Here is an 18,695-nt window from a genome sequence, read left to right as displayed (position 1 = left end):
CGCTTGTAAATATGACAACAAAACCATTACACTCTCTCTGGACCAGCATTAATGTCAAACATTGCGCACGCGGCTTGTAAATATGCCAATGAAACCATTACACTATCTCTGGACCAGCATTAATGTCAAACATTATGCACACAGCTTGTAAATATGCCAATGAAACCATTACACTATCTCTGAACCAACATTAATTTCAAACATTGCGCACGCGGCTTGTAAATATGCCAATGAAACCATTACACTATCTCTGGACCAGCATTAATGTCAAACATTGCGCACGTGGCTTGTAAATATGCCAATGAAACCATTACCCTATCTCTGGACCAGCATTAATGTCAAACATTGCGCACGCGGCTTGTAAATATGCCAATGAAACCATTACACTATCTCTGGACCAGCATTAATGTCAAACATTGCGCACGCGGCTTGTAAATATGCCAATGAAACCATTACACTATCTCTGGACCAGCATTAATGTCAAACATTGTGCACACAGCTTGTAAATATGCCAATGAAACCATTACACTATCTCTGGACCAACATTAATTTCAAACATTGCGCATGCGGCTTGTAAATATGCCAATGAAACCATTACACTATCTCTGGACCAGCATTAATGTCAAACATTGTGCACACAGCTTGTAAATATGCCAATGAAACCATTACACTATCTCTGGACCAACATTAATTTCAAACATTGCGCATGCGGCTTGTAAATATGCCAATGAAACCATTACACTATCTCTGGACCAGCATTAATGTCAAACATTGCTCACGTGGCTTGTAAATATGCCAATGAAACCATTACACTATCTCTGGACCAGCATTAATGTCAAAGATTGCGCACGCGGCTTGTAAATATGACAACGAAGCCATTACACTATCCCTGGACCAGCATAATGTCAAATATTGCGCACATGGCTTGTAAATATGCCAATAAAATCATTACACTATCTCTGAACGAACATTAATGTCAAACATTGCGCATGCGGCTTGTAAATATGCCAATGAAACCATTACACTATCTCTGGACCAGCATTAATGTCAAACATTGCGCAGGCGGCTTGTAAATATGCCTCTCTTTTTTTGTATATTCTATCTCAATTTATGCCATTAAAAAAACCTTTAAACATCTCTCACGGCATTTCATATTCTTGTCTGGGTGCCAAATTTATTACTCTGCATGCATTTTCTGCTTGCACCCATGTCAAACATTGTGCAAGAGTCTTGTAAATATGCCCCTCTTTATCTTGTATTCCATCTCAATTGATACCATTACTGAAATACTTTATGCATCTCCCACTCCATTTCATATGGTTTTCTATCTGCTATTACTATCCCTCTCCATACATTCACTGCTTCCACCCATGTTAAAGGTTGCACAAGGCGCTTCAAAAAAAGGAGCATATTTACAAGTCCAATGAAACCATTACACAATTTATAAATATGCCTATGAAACCATTACACTATCTCTGGACCAGCATTAATGTCAAACATTGCGCACGCGGCTTGTAAATATGCCAATGAAACCATTACACTATCTCTGGACCAGCATTAATGTCAAACATTGCGCACGCGGCTTGTAAATATGCCAATGAAACCATTACACTATCTCTGGACCAGCATTAATGTCAAACATTGCTCACGTGGCTTGTAAATATGCCAATGAAACCATTACACTATCTCTGAACCAGCATTAATGTCAAAGATTGCGCACGCGGCTTGTAAATATGACAACGAAGCCATTACACTATCCCTGGACCAGCATAATGTCAAATATTGCGCACATGGCTTGTAAATATGCCAATAAAATCATTACACTATCTCTGAACGAACATTAATGTCAAACATTGCGCATGCGGCTTGTAAATATGCCAATGAAACCATTACACTATCTCTGGACCAGCATTAATGTCAAACATTGCGCAGGCGGCTTGTAAATATGCCTCTCTTTTTTTGTATATTCTATCTCAATTTATGCCATTAAAAAAACCTTTAAACATCTCTCACGGCATTTCATATTCTTGTCTGGGTGCCAAATTTATTACTCTGCATGCATTTTCTGCTTGCACCCATGTCAAACATTGTGCAAGAGTCTTGAAAATATGCCCCTCTTTATCTTGTATTCCATCTCAATTGATACCATTACTGAAATACTTTATGCATCTCCCACTCCATTTCATATGGTTTTCTATCTGCTATTCCTATCCCTCTCCATACATTCACTGCTTCCACCCATGTTAAAGGTTGCACAGGGCGCTTCAAAAAAAGGAGCATATTTACAAGTCCAATGAAACCATTACACAATTTATAAATATGCCTATGAAACCATTACACTATCTCTGGACCAGCATTAATGTCAAACATTGCGCACGCGGCTTGTAAATATGCCAATGAAACCATTACACTATCTCTGGACCAGCATTAATGTCAAACATTGCGCACGCGGCTTGTAAATATGCCAATGAAACCATTACACTATCTTTCGACCAGCATTAATGTCAAACATTGCGAACGCGGCTTGTAAATTTGCCTCTCTTTTTTTGTATATTCTATCTCAATTTATGCCATTAAAAAAACCTTTAAACATCTCTCACGGCATTTCAAATTCTTGTCTGGGTGCCAAATTTATTACTCTGCATGCATTTTCTGCTTGCACCCATGTCAAACATTGTGCAAGAGTCTTGTAAATATGCCCCTCTTTATCTTGTATTCCATCTCAATTGATACCATTACTGAAATACTTTATGCATCTCCCACTCCATTTCATATGGTTTTCTATCTGCTATTCCTATCCCTCTCCATACATTCACTGCTTCCACCCATGTTAAAGGTTGCACAAGGCGCTTCAAAAAAAGGAGCATATTTACAAGTCCAATGAAACCATTACACAATTTATAAATATGCCTATGAAACCATTACACTATCTCTGGACCAGCATTAATGTCAAACATTGCGCACGCGGCTTGTAAATATGCCAATGAAACCATTACACTATCTCTGGACCAGCATTAATGTCAAACATTGCGCACGCGGCTTGTAAATATGCCAATGAAACCATTACACTATCTTTCGACCAGCATTAATGTCAAACATTGCGAACGCGGCTTGTAAATTTGCCTCTCTTTTTTTGTATATTCTATCTCAATTTATGCCATTAAAAAAACCTTTAAACATCTCTCACAGCATTTCATATTCTTGTCTGGGTGCCAATTTTTTTACTCTGCCTGCATTTTCTGCTTGCACCCATGTCAAACATTGCGCAAGAGTCTTGTAAATATGCCCCTCTTTATCTTATATCCCATCTCAATTGATACCATTACTGAAATACTTTATGCATCTCCCACACCATTTCATATGGTTTTCTATCTGCTATTCCTAGCCCTCTCCATACATTCACTGCTTCCACCCATGTTAAAGGTGGCACAAGGCACTTCAAAAAAGGAGCATATTTACAAGTCCAATGAAACCATTACACAATTTCTAAACCAGCATTGAATCCAAGCATAAAAAAGAATTTAAAAAGAAGTCTACCTTATAAACACACAGCTAACATTATGGAAAAAGGTAAAAATATAATTCCTTAATTCACACAGACACTCACTGTGATACTTGTTAAAAATCTTTAAGCTCTCTATCTTTTCTAAAAGAATCATTACTCACCTTTAGAAATGCTTTGGAAGATGTAAAACAGTGTCAGTCACAGTCAACAGATATACTTAAACTGAATCTCTGAATAATGCTTCCTTCAATTGAACCAGAGAATAATGGCATAGATTCTTTCTCATTTCAGACCCATATTCTTGTACCTAACCAATTAAAATTGATCCCACACAAATTCAAAACCAAACTGCACATTTTAATTGGTTGTACATTTCAAGACTGTGAAACTCACATAACATTCACCCATCCCCCCAGTGCTCATTCACCAAGTAACCATGGTAACTCCCTCTTAAACCAGCACACAGTTCACAAGTTCATCATACTATGTTGCAAAAATATCCATCAAGGCTGTTTGACCTCTCAATCTACTAGCTAATGAAATGCAATGTTTGTTTAAATGACTTTTTCTCAACCATTGAAATGACTTCTTACCAAAAAAAAGCATGCACTCTAATTTGCAGTGGAGATTTTTAAGAAAGCTCCAATCATTTCTGGTTATTCAACTGCACTGATTCTCAAACACTTTTTTTCATAATCAAACTGCCATTTCATTTCCACAACTCATCTGACTAGAAGCACATCTACCTTCAAAATGCCAAACGTCTGGTTTGTGGGTCATAGCTATGTCCACTGGAGTCAAGAATACGCAGCTAACAGAGGTATTTACAACCTTGATTTACCAAATGTGGACATTGTATGGATTGGACAGAGAGGATTGAGGAGTCACCAATTGATACCATTGGTAAAATACTTTATGCATTTACCACACCCTGACCTTATAATTGTGCACTGTGGTGGAAATGACTTAGGCACTTTGACTGGGGTAGGTCTGGAAATGCTTTTAAAGGACATCTTTGGGCAATTGATGTCACTTTTTCCAAAAACTGCCTTGGTATTTTCTAATATATGCCAAAGGCAAAAATGGAACTGGTCCAACCAATTTTGTCCACAGATTGAGAAAGCAAGGAAACATGTAAATAAAACTGTTTATGCTTTCCTCAGAGACTATGGTATGGGTTCCATTTACCACAACAACTTGCGTTACAACATGCAAGGCATGTATAGGAGAGATGGTGTGCATTTTACAGATGAGGGGAATAGAGTTTTCCTCTTGAATATAAGACTCTGCATTGGTACCTACTTGTAGGTACAAAAAACACCCACATAACACAACAGCTCTTTTCAGAGCTAACTTACCTCTAAACACTCTACATTATTTTTTTACTCTATTTTTTTACACTGTTTTTCCCCGTGATGCGCTCAGGGTGCGCGTACTGGAGAGCGCACCTGGGAGCGCACCCAGCGCTTACCCCGCGGAAAAAAAAACAAAAGTTGTTTTGCCCTTAAGAATCCTTCTAGGCCCCCCTCAGAAAACCTAGGGGGTCAGGGGGTGTCTACTCTGCCCCCTTTTAATTATTCCCCCCTTTCTTTTTCACCTCCTGTGTCTCGATTCTATCGAGACACAAGATGGCGGACTCTGCGGACTGTTTAGAAGGTTGTCAGACACCCGACAGCCAATCAGCTTTCCGCTCGCGCACTCCTGTAGCGCGCCGGGTGCGCTCCCCGGTACGCGTACCGGTGAGCACTCGGAGCGCACCTATAGATATATATGTGATTTTGAAGTTCATTTTAAAAAAAAACACTGGAGCAATTTTCACCAAATATAGCAAAGGCACATCTGCGTACCAGTCCCTACAATTTTGCCAAGTTTGGCGTAATTTCGTTCAGCGGTTCGGGCTGTAGACTTGTCAGACCGTCCTATGGAAATTAACATGGGGAGAACACGTTTTGGGACCCCCTTTTTTCTCAGCCCTCACCCCACGAATCCCCCCGAAACTTCCAGGGAAGGAGCGGAGCTGGCCAAAATTTTGGAAAATTACACACAAATTCCTCAACCGGTGCCAGAGTTATTCTCAATAGTATATTCCGGATATCCTATGGTAGCCCGTCCTAACTATAACTACCTACTGACGACCGCCAGTAGGTAATATATATATATATACATATATATATATATATATATATATATATATATATATATATATATATATCCCTCTAGATACATTTCACATACACACAGACACACATAAACACTTACATACCTGCATACTCACATACATGCATATAGAAAAGTGCCTCCATAAATATTCTGTAACAGGCACACCATACCATTTGAAATAAGAGCATTAGTAGACTAATGGACAAGCAGTTGCTTTTCCACACAAAGCGGTGCTCTGCACTCCAAAGGAAAAGTTCCACTGAAAGTTCCTGTCCTAGTTTTTACTGATGGACACACACCATAACATTTGCTTTTAAGCTGGACGTCTGCTGGCAGGTGTCTATACTTCAAATGGGCATCTGGTACACCTTATAAAATGAATGAAATTCACTCTTAGAACATTTTGTCATCAATGTGTGTTGAAAGGTTGTGCTTGGAGGAGGGGGTAGGTGTCAATATTTTACTCTGATTATGCAATTAGCTGTGTGCTTTTTAGTCAGTTAGGTAACAAGAGGGAGGTTTACCCAGGGGAGGACTTGGATTATACTGGAAGGGACTATGCCAAAAGTGACTACACCTTTTTTCTTTTAGATTCACCCAGGGGAGTAAATGGAAAAATCGCCCAGAATCACGTGAGAGTGTGGACCAAATATAACAGCATAGATCAAGAGAGCGCTTCTAAGACGTTGCTTGGGATGAGAAGGGCAAGACGTTTTAGAGAATCTTCCGGATCTAGACCAGGAAGCAGGACGAGGGTTCGATGTGCCTGGCATTTCTGGGAAAAAATTGATATGTATTATTTAACCAATTCTTGAAAGATGCCTTTTTCGTCGCAAAATACAAAAAGGAGAAACATATAGGAATTAGTTGCAGCGTTAAGAAAAGTAACTGGAGCATCAGAATTTCGGCAATGACAGATGAGTTAAGAGATCAATTCTGATTAAATTGTAATATTGATTAAACTCTTGAAGAGTTGTGGATGTAAAGTGTACCACCTTTTGGAGACGTGTCGATAGGTGTAAAAAAGAGTCTCTGAATGCAATTGCATTCATTTTCATCAGTTTATCACACAGGACTTCGGCATAAAGAGCCCGTTTATGTTTCTGCTGTTAGATTTTCATGTTCACTACTTTGCCGTTTCGCTCCTTTCACCTCTTACTCTGTTGATTTATTTTGTGCGTCTTTCTATAGTTCTATCCATTTCCTTTAACTCTTAAATCATCTTTTCAAGTTACCTAGCTGTGTTCCAATAATTATACATTGTAATACTTTATAATATCTTAACCGTTGTGTGCGCTCTGTCTTCAAGGGTTTCTGGTTATGCACACTTTCCGATGTCCTTTTCAAACTTGTACTATTTACTGCAGTTGTTTTTCATCTCAATTGCTTCCCTTCTTGATTTTGCTCTTGTTCGTTTCAGGTGCATTCTTTCATATCTGTTCATCTCTGTTCCCTATGTTGTTTTATCTCACGGCCTTTCACTAATTCCTGCTTCCTCTTTTACCTCCTCTTTTCTTTCTTTCTCTTCGAGTGCACAGATTCTGAATAAGTGACACATTTAGCATAATGCATAGAAGCCAAGTTCATCACTTGTTTTATGGCAGAAACCTCAGGTCTTATTTATTAGAAGCTTGTCAGGGCCGGATACGTAGCATGCCTCACACACTCAGCATGTGTAAACCACTCAGCTGCATGCTTGTACAGAGTCTAATGCCAGTGGTGACACCAGCCATCTCACCTATGATCTATAAAGCAGCGAACGAAGACTGAAGAAGAGGCAAGCGATTCATTACCATGGGCAATACATAGTGCTCAAATTTAATTACAGTAAGTGATGATTGAATAGTAATTTTAACTACAGCAAGTGTATCCTTCTTATATCCTTCAATTTAATGGGAACGGTATCTATTGGCAAAGTTGAAGTATATATTTCCCACAATATATATCAAATATACTTGTATATAATGCATGTACAATTACGTCACTTCACTGCGGTAACTGATGTCACAACCCTAGTCTACCTTTCATGTTAATGGAAATGGACCTTTTTAACAGTCAAAATTGAGGTACATAAATTTGCTCTATATTATATATTTTTTCACATTGGATAACTATATAATAAGTGTGCTAATTTATTAATGACTCATGCATAACACTCTATACTTGTGGGCAACAACTGCAAAGTTGCAATGTTTGAAAAGATAAATGGCACAGTCCGACTTCTCACCCACCACATGATGCATCAAGATACCTTGGTCAAGTCATCAAGCCGAAAATTGTGAAGAGACAGCCAAGACTTGTTGAAACTTTGCCGAGGGCCCTTAATATTCAGATTTTTGACAAATAAGTCATACCTTTTAATGCAACATTTCATCACTGCATCAATGCCATAGTGCCTTTAAGGTAAAATTACCCTTCACAGTTGTTCAAATGTGTACCAGTGTACCAGATTCCAAATGCAACTTAAATCTAAACTATTAGCTTCAATTTTATATGTGTATAGCATGTATATATCGTACTACCATTTTGATTACCAGTAATACTGTAGTCAGACAAAATATTTTAAACAAATATTGTGGGACGAAAATATTGTGTTTAAAATATCATGATTTGAAAATATAGTCGTAAGTAATTTCGAGGTTAAAAATATCAAAATTAGGTGTTGTATTAAATATCTTTTTTTAAATTATCGAGCTTAAAAATATCGTATTTTGAATTATCGAGCTTAAAAATATCGTATCTAATGTTGATATTTTAGTAAAATACAATCTATAAAAAAATGATGTAATGTTCAAATTGTAAATTTTAAACAACGTACAATTTTTTGTGTAATTTTCTACATTTTAATAAATTAAAAGTGAATCATTTTTTATGTTTCATAATATTTTTTAGAAGCGCAATGTAGGCTTTATAGGGGATAAGGGTCGGGAGAGATTTAAAAAAAAAAAATTTGTATAATAATACATTTTTTAAAGTTTGTATATAAAGTAATAGAATTTAAAAATATATATGTTGTGTTTATAAGGGATAACGGTGGGGAGTAAATAAAAAAATGAAAATTATATTTAAAATATTTATGGATTTTTTTAAATGTATATAGCATTTGTGGACACTACTAGTGGTATGTTGCAATTTAAGTGGATAGGTGTGAATTTGGTTTAAAAAAGTTATACAAAAATTTAAATACATTTAATTACATTTTTATTTACATTTTTATTAAATATTTGAAGTAATTTAGGAGTGGGTGATAAGGGCGAATAGTGATTTACAATTTTGTGTACAATTTGAAATGTATATTAGTTTAATTTAAACTAATTATTATTTAAATATTTACTTTATTTATTATTTAATAATTATTTCTCAGGTTTCCTGGAGCGTTTGTTTTTTAACTGTATTTTTATTTTATTTTTTATAGTTCTACGCTAAAGAGGAATGGGTCAAAGGTTGCTTTCTACTGTTTTTTTTAAATAAGAAAATCTATATTAGTTTACTATAAACAAAATATTATTAAATATGTTCTTTACATTTCGACTTTCCTGGAACATTTCTTTTTTTAACTCCATTTTCCGGTTTTTCGTGGTTCGATGGTACAGGAATAGTTTGACGTATTTTAAAAAAAATTGTTTGGGCTCTTTAATTATTAACAAATGGATTTGGCAAGATTCCTGTCATCTTATTCTTTTTGGGATAAAGTCTGCAGCTACAAAACTGTAATTAATTTTAATTATTCTGAAAAGGGTGTAAAATGTTATGTACTTCTTTGTAGTTTGATATTTTAATTTTAGATGCACTGTTTTATTTCCTATCTGTACTTGGTTATATTAGCCTTGGTTTGTCATTTTGTATTGATGTTTGTATAATGAATTTGTATTTTTTTCATTTTTTTTTTTTATTATGTCAAATATTATTGAAAAATTATATTTGTTTGACATAATATTAATATTTTTAGACTATATTTTTTATAATAGTTAGGTTGGTGTTTTTTTTAGCTTGTTAAATTGATGTTGGTTATAGGTTAGATTTAGAGTATGGATTGTACTATGGTTTCTAGGTATTCTAAATGTTTAGTATTTGGATATAGTCTAACTTTGTATTGTAAATGATCATACATTGTTTTAGTTTGTTTAGGGGATAGTTGTGTTACGGATTGGTCTAGTCTAAGTTCCAGGTAGGTCTGTTCTTTTTATATAGCTTGTAGTAGTTTTTGAAGGGTAGGAGGACTTCCTCCTATTGTGGATTGGAAGGCATTATGCAATCCTTCCACTGCGTTGTTGGTTTTGGCTTATTGGGCTAGGGTATTGTCGTATGCAATGTGGAATTTTTGTTGCCGCCTGGGTCCAGATCTATGTAGTCTTGATAGGGGAGATAAATTATTTTTGTTGGCTTGTTAGTAGGGACTTTCTATAATAGGTTATTATGATTTGCTTCTTTAGTTATGGGAACGTAGGCTAGAGTTATCGATTTTTTATTTCATATGAAAAGTGGCTTTTTGTGGCATATTCTACACTTAGGACCTAGTTACAATGTCGACACTGTTGCAGAATTCGGATTGTCCTACCTCCGACATGGTGCGGTTGCATACTCCCATTTCTCAATGGGAGCTTGTGCTGCGGCCATATACTAGTCGCAGCACAAGCTCCCTTGGAGAAATGGGAGAATCTGTTATTCCCTGCACCTCAGGGTGCCTGCCACATGGTGCAGGGATTAACCGGGAGCCACCATATGTGCTCCCTCGGCCCCCAACCAGAGGACACAGGTTGAAGGGGCCCTGCTAGGAGCTCCCAATGTTGCTTTCCGACAGGCTTTCCCTGTGGGAAAGCCCAACATAAAAAGAGTGTTAGAACCAACATCATAATTCCTACATGGAGGCTCCGACAGGCCGAAGGGCTCCTTGAGCCCATCGGAATCCAGCCTCAATGAACGACCGGCATTACTTTCAACCGCCTGCATCATAACGTGTTGGTTGAAATTGAAACCCTGGATGAAACTCGGAAGGCCTCCCACCTGTGGTTGGAAGCTTTCTGAGTCTCTTCCTAATTAGGTCCTTAGGGTAGATTTTTGTAGGTGTCTCCATGTGCACTGATTAAAATGGTAAGAGCACCCTTGTATGGCTGTGTGGGGAAACATTTTAAGAATGGTTTGTATCCTAGATTGTTCAAAGTCAATGATAATTTTTGGGGGGATTGGGTTAGGAGTTATGCATAGGTAGATGTTTGTTTATTATGTAAGAGTGCATAGATGAAAGGGATTTTACTGTTGATGTATTCCCCATGGATGGTATAAAGTTGGTAAAAGGATTTGGGACATATTTTAAATGTCCCATCCATCATCCATGTTTTGCATTGCCTTAGATTTAATAGGTTTGTAGGTGATGCAAAGATAATAATTCTTTTTTCATGACATTTATTGTCATATAAAAGGAATTGTTCCTCTTTGTGAGTTATCAGGAGTTCAATTGGAATTTTTACCTCACTGAATGTTTGTGGGGCAGGTGGTGTATGACTTGTAGCTTTTTTTGTTCTGGTAGTTAGTCATTTTAAACTTGGTATGACAGGTAACTGACTAGTTCCGTTCTCTGGGACATGAGGCAAAATGTCTTCAAGAATTACAGTTGTGCGTTTTTGGGACCTAGTGCTTGCTTCTTTTAGATTTCCTTTACATCTCTGACTTCAATTTCAGTCACGTTAGGGGGTTAGATAAGTTCCTTAACTCTTATAACAGTTGTTTCTCCAGCTGCTGCCCTACCATAGCAAGTATTTGAATAATATTTTGTATATTTCCTATTAGCGGTTGTTCTCTCTTGGCTGTATGTGTACCCCATATAGCATAACAAAAATTTACCTTTTTGCGAAGAAATACATTTTGCAACTTCTGTCATTTTTTCAATTGTACTGTAATTAAATATATATGTAGAAAAAGGTAAACATATATTATATGCATTTTTTACATTTTAACACTTCACATTTATAAATACACTTACATTCTGAGGTGAGTAAAATGTTGGTTTCTTGAAAATGTTACAGTTCTTCTTTCTTGTTTTCAGTTTGTTGCTTTTTTCTGTTGAAATACTAATAAATGTTTAGCTATTTTGTTTAGTATTAGTATGTTGTTTAAGGGGGAAAGAGCGTGGGTGGGATTGGTTTAGATTTTTTATTTGTGTGTTAGCTTGAATTTAAAGTATACTTAGAGGCGGTTTTGGGGCACCTGATTTGCAGCTGTATTATTACTGCGCTCAGGCGCAGCATGCCCAGTGTTGGCTGCAGCCACGCTCCTTTATTCTGCATATGGCGGTGGAGAGTGATAGTGTATATCCAACCCCCCTGACGGCATACCTATCTGACCCCGTATCCTTTACCCAGACTGACAAGATTCAGCCCGTACAGTGCACCTCGAAAGCATGGTACACGATGGTGCGAGAGCTGAGAAGCTCCCTGTCTATGCACCTGCACTTCCAATTGCGCACCACCCGAAACCGTCTGTCACACAGGAAAAGGGAATGCTCCAGCTTCTGCAGGAAATGCAGTTAATCACCATGGCTGATGTATTTCCACAGGGCAGCTTCATCAGGAGGGAGGACCCATCGTTAAGCATACACCAAACATCTATGAAACGGTTTGTCCATATGCAATTGCAAGCAGCGATAAAAGAATTATTCGCCACTTACCCGGATGTACCACCCAAGCTGCAAGCCTTACAGACATTATTAACTGCGCCCAGCTGCCGGAAACTGATTACCCGTCTATATATTGCATCACAGCTAGAGCAGAGTGAAATAGGAAATAGATTGCTGGTTAAGTGGGAAGAGTCACTAGGGGACACCATCAGCGAACAAAACTGCGACTATAGACCGAACTGCAATTTACGTATAGTGCACTTTAGGTTTTTACATCAATTTTACTACACACCAGCTCAACTACACAAATATGGCGTTCACCTGACTGATAAATGCTATAGGTGCGAGGCACTGATGCAGACTTTTTGCATACGGTTTGGGCCTGTCCATCAATACATAAATACTGTGAGGAGGTTACTGGTGCGCTCACAACCATGCTCTCGCAAAGGGTACCGAATGCACCATTGATATGTCTACTGGGAATATATAAGATTACACCTGCAAAAAGGAGGAAATTCCTAGCGATGGCGTTGCTTCTTGTGAAGCGTCGTATTGCCATCAGGTGGGGTAGTAGACACCCCCCAGATTTAGAGACTGGCTCACAGATATGACCAACTGAAGGGACACCTTGGCGACCCATGTGGAAGAGTTGCCACTAGCATCCAGACCCAGGGATTACTGGGAACCCCTGCTGCACTACCTACAAATAATACAGACAGACAAATGAATATCCTGAGGACCGTGGGGGTGGCGGTGGAGGGGTCGTCTTTTCACTACATATTTTTTGAGGGTAAATGAAATTGGGGGCTGTTTCAGAGTATGTATAAGAAATGTACCTAAGAACGGCATACTTTACAAAGCTAAACTGTATTACACTATGCCTAAGTCTACGGTGAGGGCCTGTAAGTGAAGGAGATGATTATGTACTCCCCTACAGAACTACAAGATCCAAATGCTTAGTTTCGATGTCGGTAAATAACGTGTTGAACTATTGTATTGTATGTGAGTATCTTGTAATGTACGTGAAGCCAACCTTCTTGTTGCTGTTGTCCGGAACTAATAAACATAAAAAAAAGTTTACTTACAAGATTTCGTTATTTTTTGGTTTACTATGAAGTTGGATTGATGAAGTTGGGATAGTCTGTAGAGAAGAGCAGATGTACAGACCGAAAACATTAATTACTGTTATTATATTGTATTGCATTTAATTTATCTTACTTAGGTTTTGTATTATCTTACCCCGGGTTTCCCCACTCCAAGTCCCTCCAGTCCTCACCCCATTCATTAGTTATGGAGATAAACATCTCCCAGACAGAAAAAAGAACTGAGGAATGCTGGAATCCCTACCCCACTCCTCCCGCTGGTAGTACATAATCAGTACTTACCCAGCATTCTGCCAGTTCTCTCTTCTGTCTGCGGACAGAAAGGGACAAAGGTTATGCTTGCTGCTGCTCCTGCTGGTTAGGAGTTGTGGTATGCCTGGGCTTTCCTGTCTGACGGCTGGGCTGTCTGCGACAGAATTTCCTTGTGTCTCCCGGCATGCTCGGCTTGCTGGTAGTTGCAGAGGTTGCCGGCTTACCCGTGGAAGCTGGTGCACCAGATCCACTAAGCGGTTCTGGGTTGTGGTATCACATTTCCTGGTGGCAGGGCCTGGGGGAAGACTCTCTGCTTCTGGCAGGTTCTGGTCCACAGACACCAGGCTGACGGTGTGGACTGCATCTGGGTCCCAGGCATGCTGGCACATGGTGCGCGCCTGAGCTGGATTTAGGGTTGTTGTTTTACCAGTCGGTGTCTTGAGAGTCTGCTGGCCTCAGGGGGTACGTACTGCATGGTAGTTGTGCTGTATATGTTCTTGATGATTTTGTGGCCTTATACAAACTTCTTTCAGCTGTAGGCAGCGCTTCAGTCTCCTACTGTGACAGTCTTACATAATTCCTCTGTGGAGATACTTGTCTGCTCAAATGTTTCCTGGCCTCCCTCCTTGGAGGGGGTGTTCTTTTGCTCCCAGTTTCTCAGGCTCTGCTTGCCTTCTTGTGCAGCTGTGTGCATCCTTCCCTGTCCTGGTACTTTCCAACCTATGTCTTCCCATTGGCAGTGCGGAGCCTCTTCTCTCACCTTGGGTAGCGGCTGCCCATGGGTGGGTGGCAGCTCAGGGCTGTGCTAGTGATGCCCCTGGAGTGCCTGGGGGCCGGTGTGGTCATGCAGCCCCTGGGTTGAGTCCTTCATGACTGTTTTCCTCTGCTTTGTTCAGTGCTTTTTGTGTATAAGAGGAGAGGGGGTGGCCTAGCCATTATCCATCATAAAAACAATAGAGGTTCCTTTCAACCCGGTCCCGCTGGCCTCGACGAATCACTGCTTTTCAACTTTACCCTCTCAGACCACCTGTCCTTCAGTGGCTGCCTTGTTTACAGGCCCCCAGGTGAGAAAGCCCGATTTCTAGGAGCATTGAGTAAACTACTAGAAGCGGCAGTATGTACCCAAAGGTTCACTCTTCTGGGTGACTTTAATTTTCATCTGGAACGTAACGCAGACACAGACACTCGAGAGCTAATCGACTTACTGCTAGGGATTGATATGATGCAACAGGTATCTGACCCCACACACAAAGCAGGACATACCCTAGACGGGATCTTCTCGAATCTTCCCAGTCTAAAAGCTACTTCAGTTTTACCAGTCTCTTGGTCAGATCACTCAGCGATTTTCTTTACGATTTCCCTCACCACTCCAAAAAAACCACCCAGCACTAGAAACGTCCCGAGACAAGTTAGAAAATGGAAGAACATTAAAGGGGACAAACTGGAAGACATATTAAAAAACTCCCTGACCCCTCTTTCTAACGATGTGGAGGATGCAGCTAGCTCCTATACAGCCTGGTTGGACCATGCCTGCTTACTCTTGGCTCCCCCCAAAACCACCTATTCCACTCGGGCAACTCCCGCTGCTCCATGGTTTACTGAACAAATCAGGGAACATAAAACACGGTGTAAAAAGCTCGAAAAAATCTGGCGAATGAATTATAGCGATTCAGACAAACAAATCCTCAATACAGAGCAAAGACGTTATAAAGAAAGAATCCTACAAGCAAAAAAGGCTTTTCTTACAAAACAGATAGAAGATGCTAGCAATACCCCCAAAGAACTATTCCAAACGGTCTCATCCTTAGCAAACCCAAAAACCAAAGAAATTCCCCCTAGTCTTTCACTCTGCGAAAGCTTGGCCACTTTTTTTCGAGAAAAGGTTGAAAACATCTTCTTTTCCCTAGACAGCCTTGTTAAGACTTCTTCCTCGAGCGAGGACCCGGAACCCCTCAGACCTTTGGTAACTCTTCAACATTTTTAGCCCATCATGGAAAAGGAAGTAGTGAGGCGCATACTAAAAATCAAATCAGGCTCCCCTTATGATCCCTGTCCCACTGCAATAGCCAAACTAGCCCCAGATGCCATTGCCAGGGGACTCACCCCCCTTTTTAATCAGATGCTGGAGAAAGGGGAATACCCTTCCAGATGGAAGCGAGCCTCGATCCTGCCCCTGCTAAAAAAAACAACTTAGACATCACTGAGATGAATAACTATCGACCGATCGCCCGACTCCCCCTCCCTGCCAAAATTATGGAAGGTAGCCTAAATGCACAACTAAGCGCCTTTTTAAAAACAGGGGATCATCTTGACCCTTCCCAACACGGCTTTCGCGCGGAACACAGCACGGAATCCGCCCTGATCAAATCAATGGAAGACATCAGGCAGGTGATGGATGCAGGAGGTAGAGCGGCCCTTATTCTGCTGGTTCTTTCGGCGGCCTTCGACACGGTCCACCACAACGTGTTGGTGGACCGGTTGAGGGCCTGTGGAATTCAGGGAAAGGCACTAAAAATCTTACAGGCCTTCCTGTCCGATAGAACCCAGTCAGTGGCCCTCGGAGACCATGAATCGCATTCATTTGTATTGCCCTGTGGAGTCCCCCAGGGATCTTCGCTTAGCCCCACCCTTTTTAATGTTTATGTGTCGACCCTTGCCCCGGTGATTCGATCGTTCGGTTTTCACCTCACGGCCTATGCGGACGACACACAGATTGTGGTGTCTCTCTTACCCGGCAATATTGATAACACCGCTGACAGATTCAAAAACTGTATGCACGAAGTGGGCTGCTGGATGGCACGAAGCTGCCTTAAACTGAATTCCTCGAAGACAGAGGTTCTGCTCTTTGGAGCTAGGGAGAACTTCTGGTCCCCGAGATGGTGGCCAGACGAAATGGGACCCCTCCCCGCACCGGTGGACAAAGTAAAAAACCTGGGCATACTGGTGGATAGCTCCTTGTCCTTTAAACCCCAGATTAATGCACTCTCTTCCTCTCTGCATTATACCCTCAAAACCATCAGGAAAATTCTCCCGTATTTGGAGAAGGAACACAGGAAAACTATTGTTACAGGTCTAGTGCTCTCACGCCTGGACTATTGTAACAGCCTGATGTTAAATGCCCAGCAGAGTGTACTCAATAAACTTCAACTATTGCAAAATGCAGCCGCCCGCCTGATCACTGACACTCCCAAATTTGCATCGGTAACGCAGGATTTGGTGGCTCTACACTGGCTGCCAATTCGTAAGAGAATTGCCTTTAAGGCACTATGCATGGTCTTTAAAGCCCTTCATGAAAAGGGCCCTAGATACATGAAACTTCTATTCCGCTGGCACAAACCAGTACGAACCCTGAGGTCAGGAGAATTGGCTCTGGTTACGGTCCCCAGAATTAAAAGAGCTCGCTGGGGAGGTAGGAGCTTCTCCCTTGGGGCGGCAGAGGCCTGGAACAAACTCCCACTTGCGCTCAGACAATCTCAGGACCTGATGGCTTTTAGAAGAGGACTTAAGACCTGGCTCTTCACCCAGTAATCCTACTCACTCACCCTAGCTCTGTCATACCAGCGCCAGGACACCTCCGGGTAACAGAGCGCTCTACAAATGTGCTAAATGAATAAATAAATATATAAGAAACACTTGTGGGCCCTTTCTCCCATTCACAGAGCTAGGATTCTTTGGTGGCCTGGCATTGTGGAATGCTCTTGGTTGGCTAGCAGCTCGGGCTGTGCGTGGGGTGCTCCTGGTGTGCCTGGTTGCTGGTAGGCCAGTTTGGCTATTGGCCAGGTACTCTGACATGCTGGCGCTGTCTTGTGGGGCTGTTCTTTTGGGACCAGGATTGTTAGAGATGTGTCCCATGCCTGGGGTGTGCCCCCTGTAGCGTTTTTTCATCCCCCATCTTTTCTGCATTGTGTTGCTTTCGTTCTGGGCCTGTGGTGTATGGTGGGTCATTGTAGTCCCTGGCTTTCATTGCATGGCCCTCTGTTTTCAGTGGAGTGGTCTCTGCCTGCTGTGTCTCTGGTGCCTCTGTGGCTGGGTTTGGGTCCCTGCATTGTTGGCCGGATCCTGTTGCATTTCCACCTAGGGCCAGTTCTTGACGTTTGTGCTTGGTTCATTGGGGTGCCTGCCTGCCTTCCTGCTTGTTTTTTCCGATGCAGGGAATTGTGGCTCTGGGTTGGGGTTTTGTGCCTCTTGTGTCCCTGGTCCCTTCTTTTCCACTGCTTTTGGTTGCCGTGCTGTGGCTATGTCTGCGTGAGTCCAGTTTCTGGCCAGACCCTTTTCTGGCCTCTGCTCCCTCGGCTGTGTGTCCTCTGGGTTCATTCTTCCTTGCGTTATGATGTCCCCTCAGGTCTTCCTGTCTGGTTGTGTGCCTCTGTTGTTTGGGGCCTCAGTGTTACTTTTTTTGGGCCCTTGTTAAACTTTACCGGTTGTGATGGCAGTGTGTTTTCTGCCCATGTCTCCTGGTTTGGGGGGGGCTTGCTTCCAGGCTGTGTCCAGCGCTGGCCGTTGGGGCCTTGATGTCTTTAGGGTCCCCTTCTGGGTGTCTGCCTGTGGGCCTTTCTGGCTTCCCTTTTTCTACTTGGTGCCTTGCTTGGGTGTGGGTCTTCCGGACCCCCTGGTGGTTTGGCAGGTCTGTGCCTGGCATGGCGGAGACCGAGCTGGCCTCCCTACCCTTTCCTTTGGCTTCTATTCTGTGCCTGCCTTACCCAGGTGTGGGCTAGGCTGTGGCTTTGGTGTGCCTGCTTAGGCTGCTTGGCTACTGCCCTGGCTTCCTAGTAGCTTTTTGTTGCCTTTTTGCCCTGGTTGGGGCTGGTTCTGGTGGCTTTCTTTATGCCCGCAGTGGTTTGGGGGTTCTGGATTGTGACTGTTTGGCCCTGTGCCTCTCTTTCTGGTCTTGAAAGGGGGCACCGTGTCAGTGGCCTCCTGTCTCTACTGGCATCTCGGGTGCCAGTGGGGACGTCAGCGGGGTTGGGCTGTTGGACGCCCTGGTTGTCTCTCCTGTTCTTGTTGTCCTGGCATGGTGCTTGTTCCTGCCATTTTTGCCCTGGGGCCGGTGGCTGTCTGTGTT

Source organism: Lissotriton helveticus, chromosome 2_2, assembly GCF_964261635.1.
Source record: "Lissotriton helveticus chromosome 2_2, aLisHel1.1, whole genome shotgun sequence".
Classification (NCBI taxonomy): Eukaryota; Metazoa; Chordata; class Amphibia; order Caudata; family Salamandridae; genus Lissotriton; species Lissotriton helveticus.
This window is presented reverse-complemented; position numbering follows the sequence as displayed.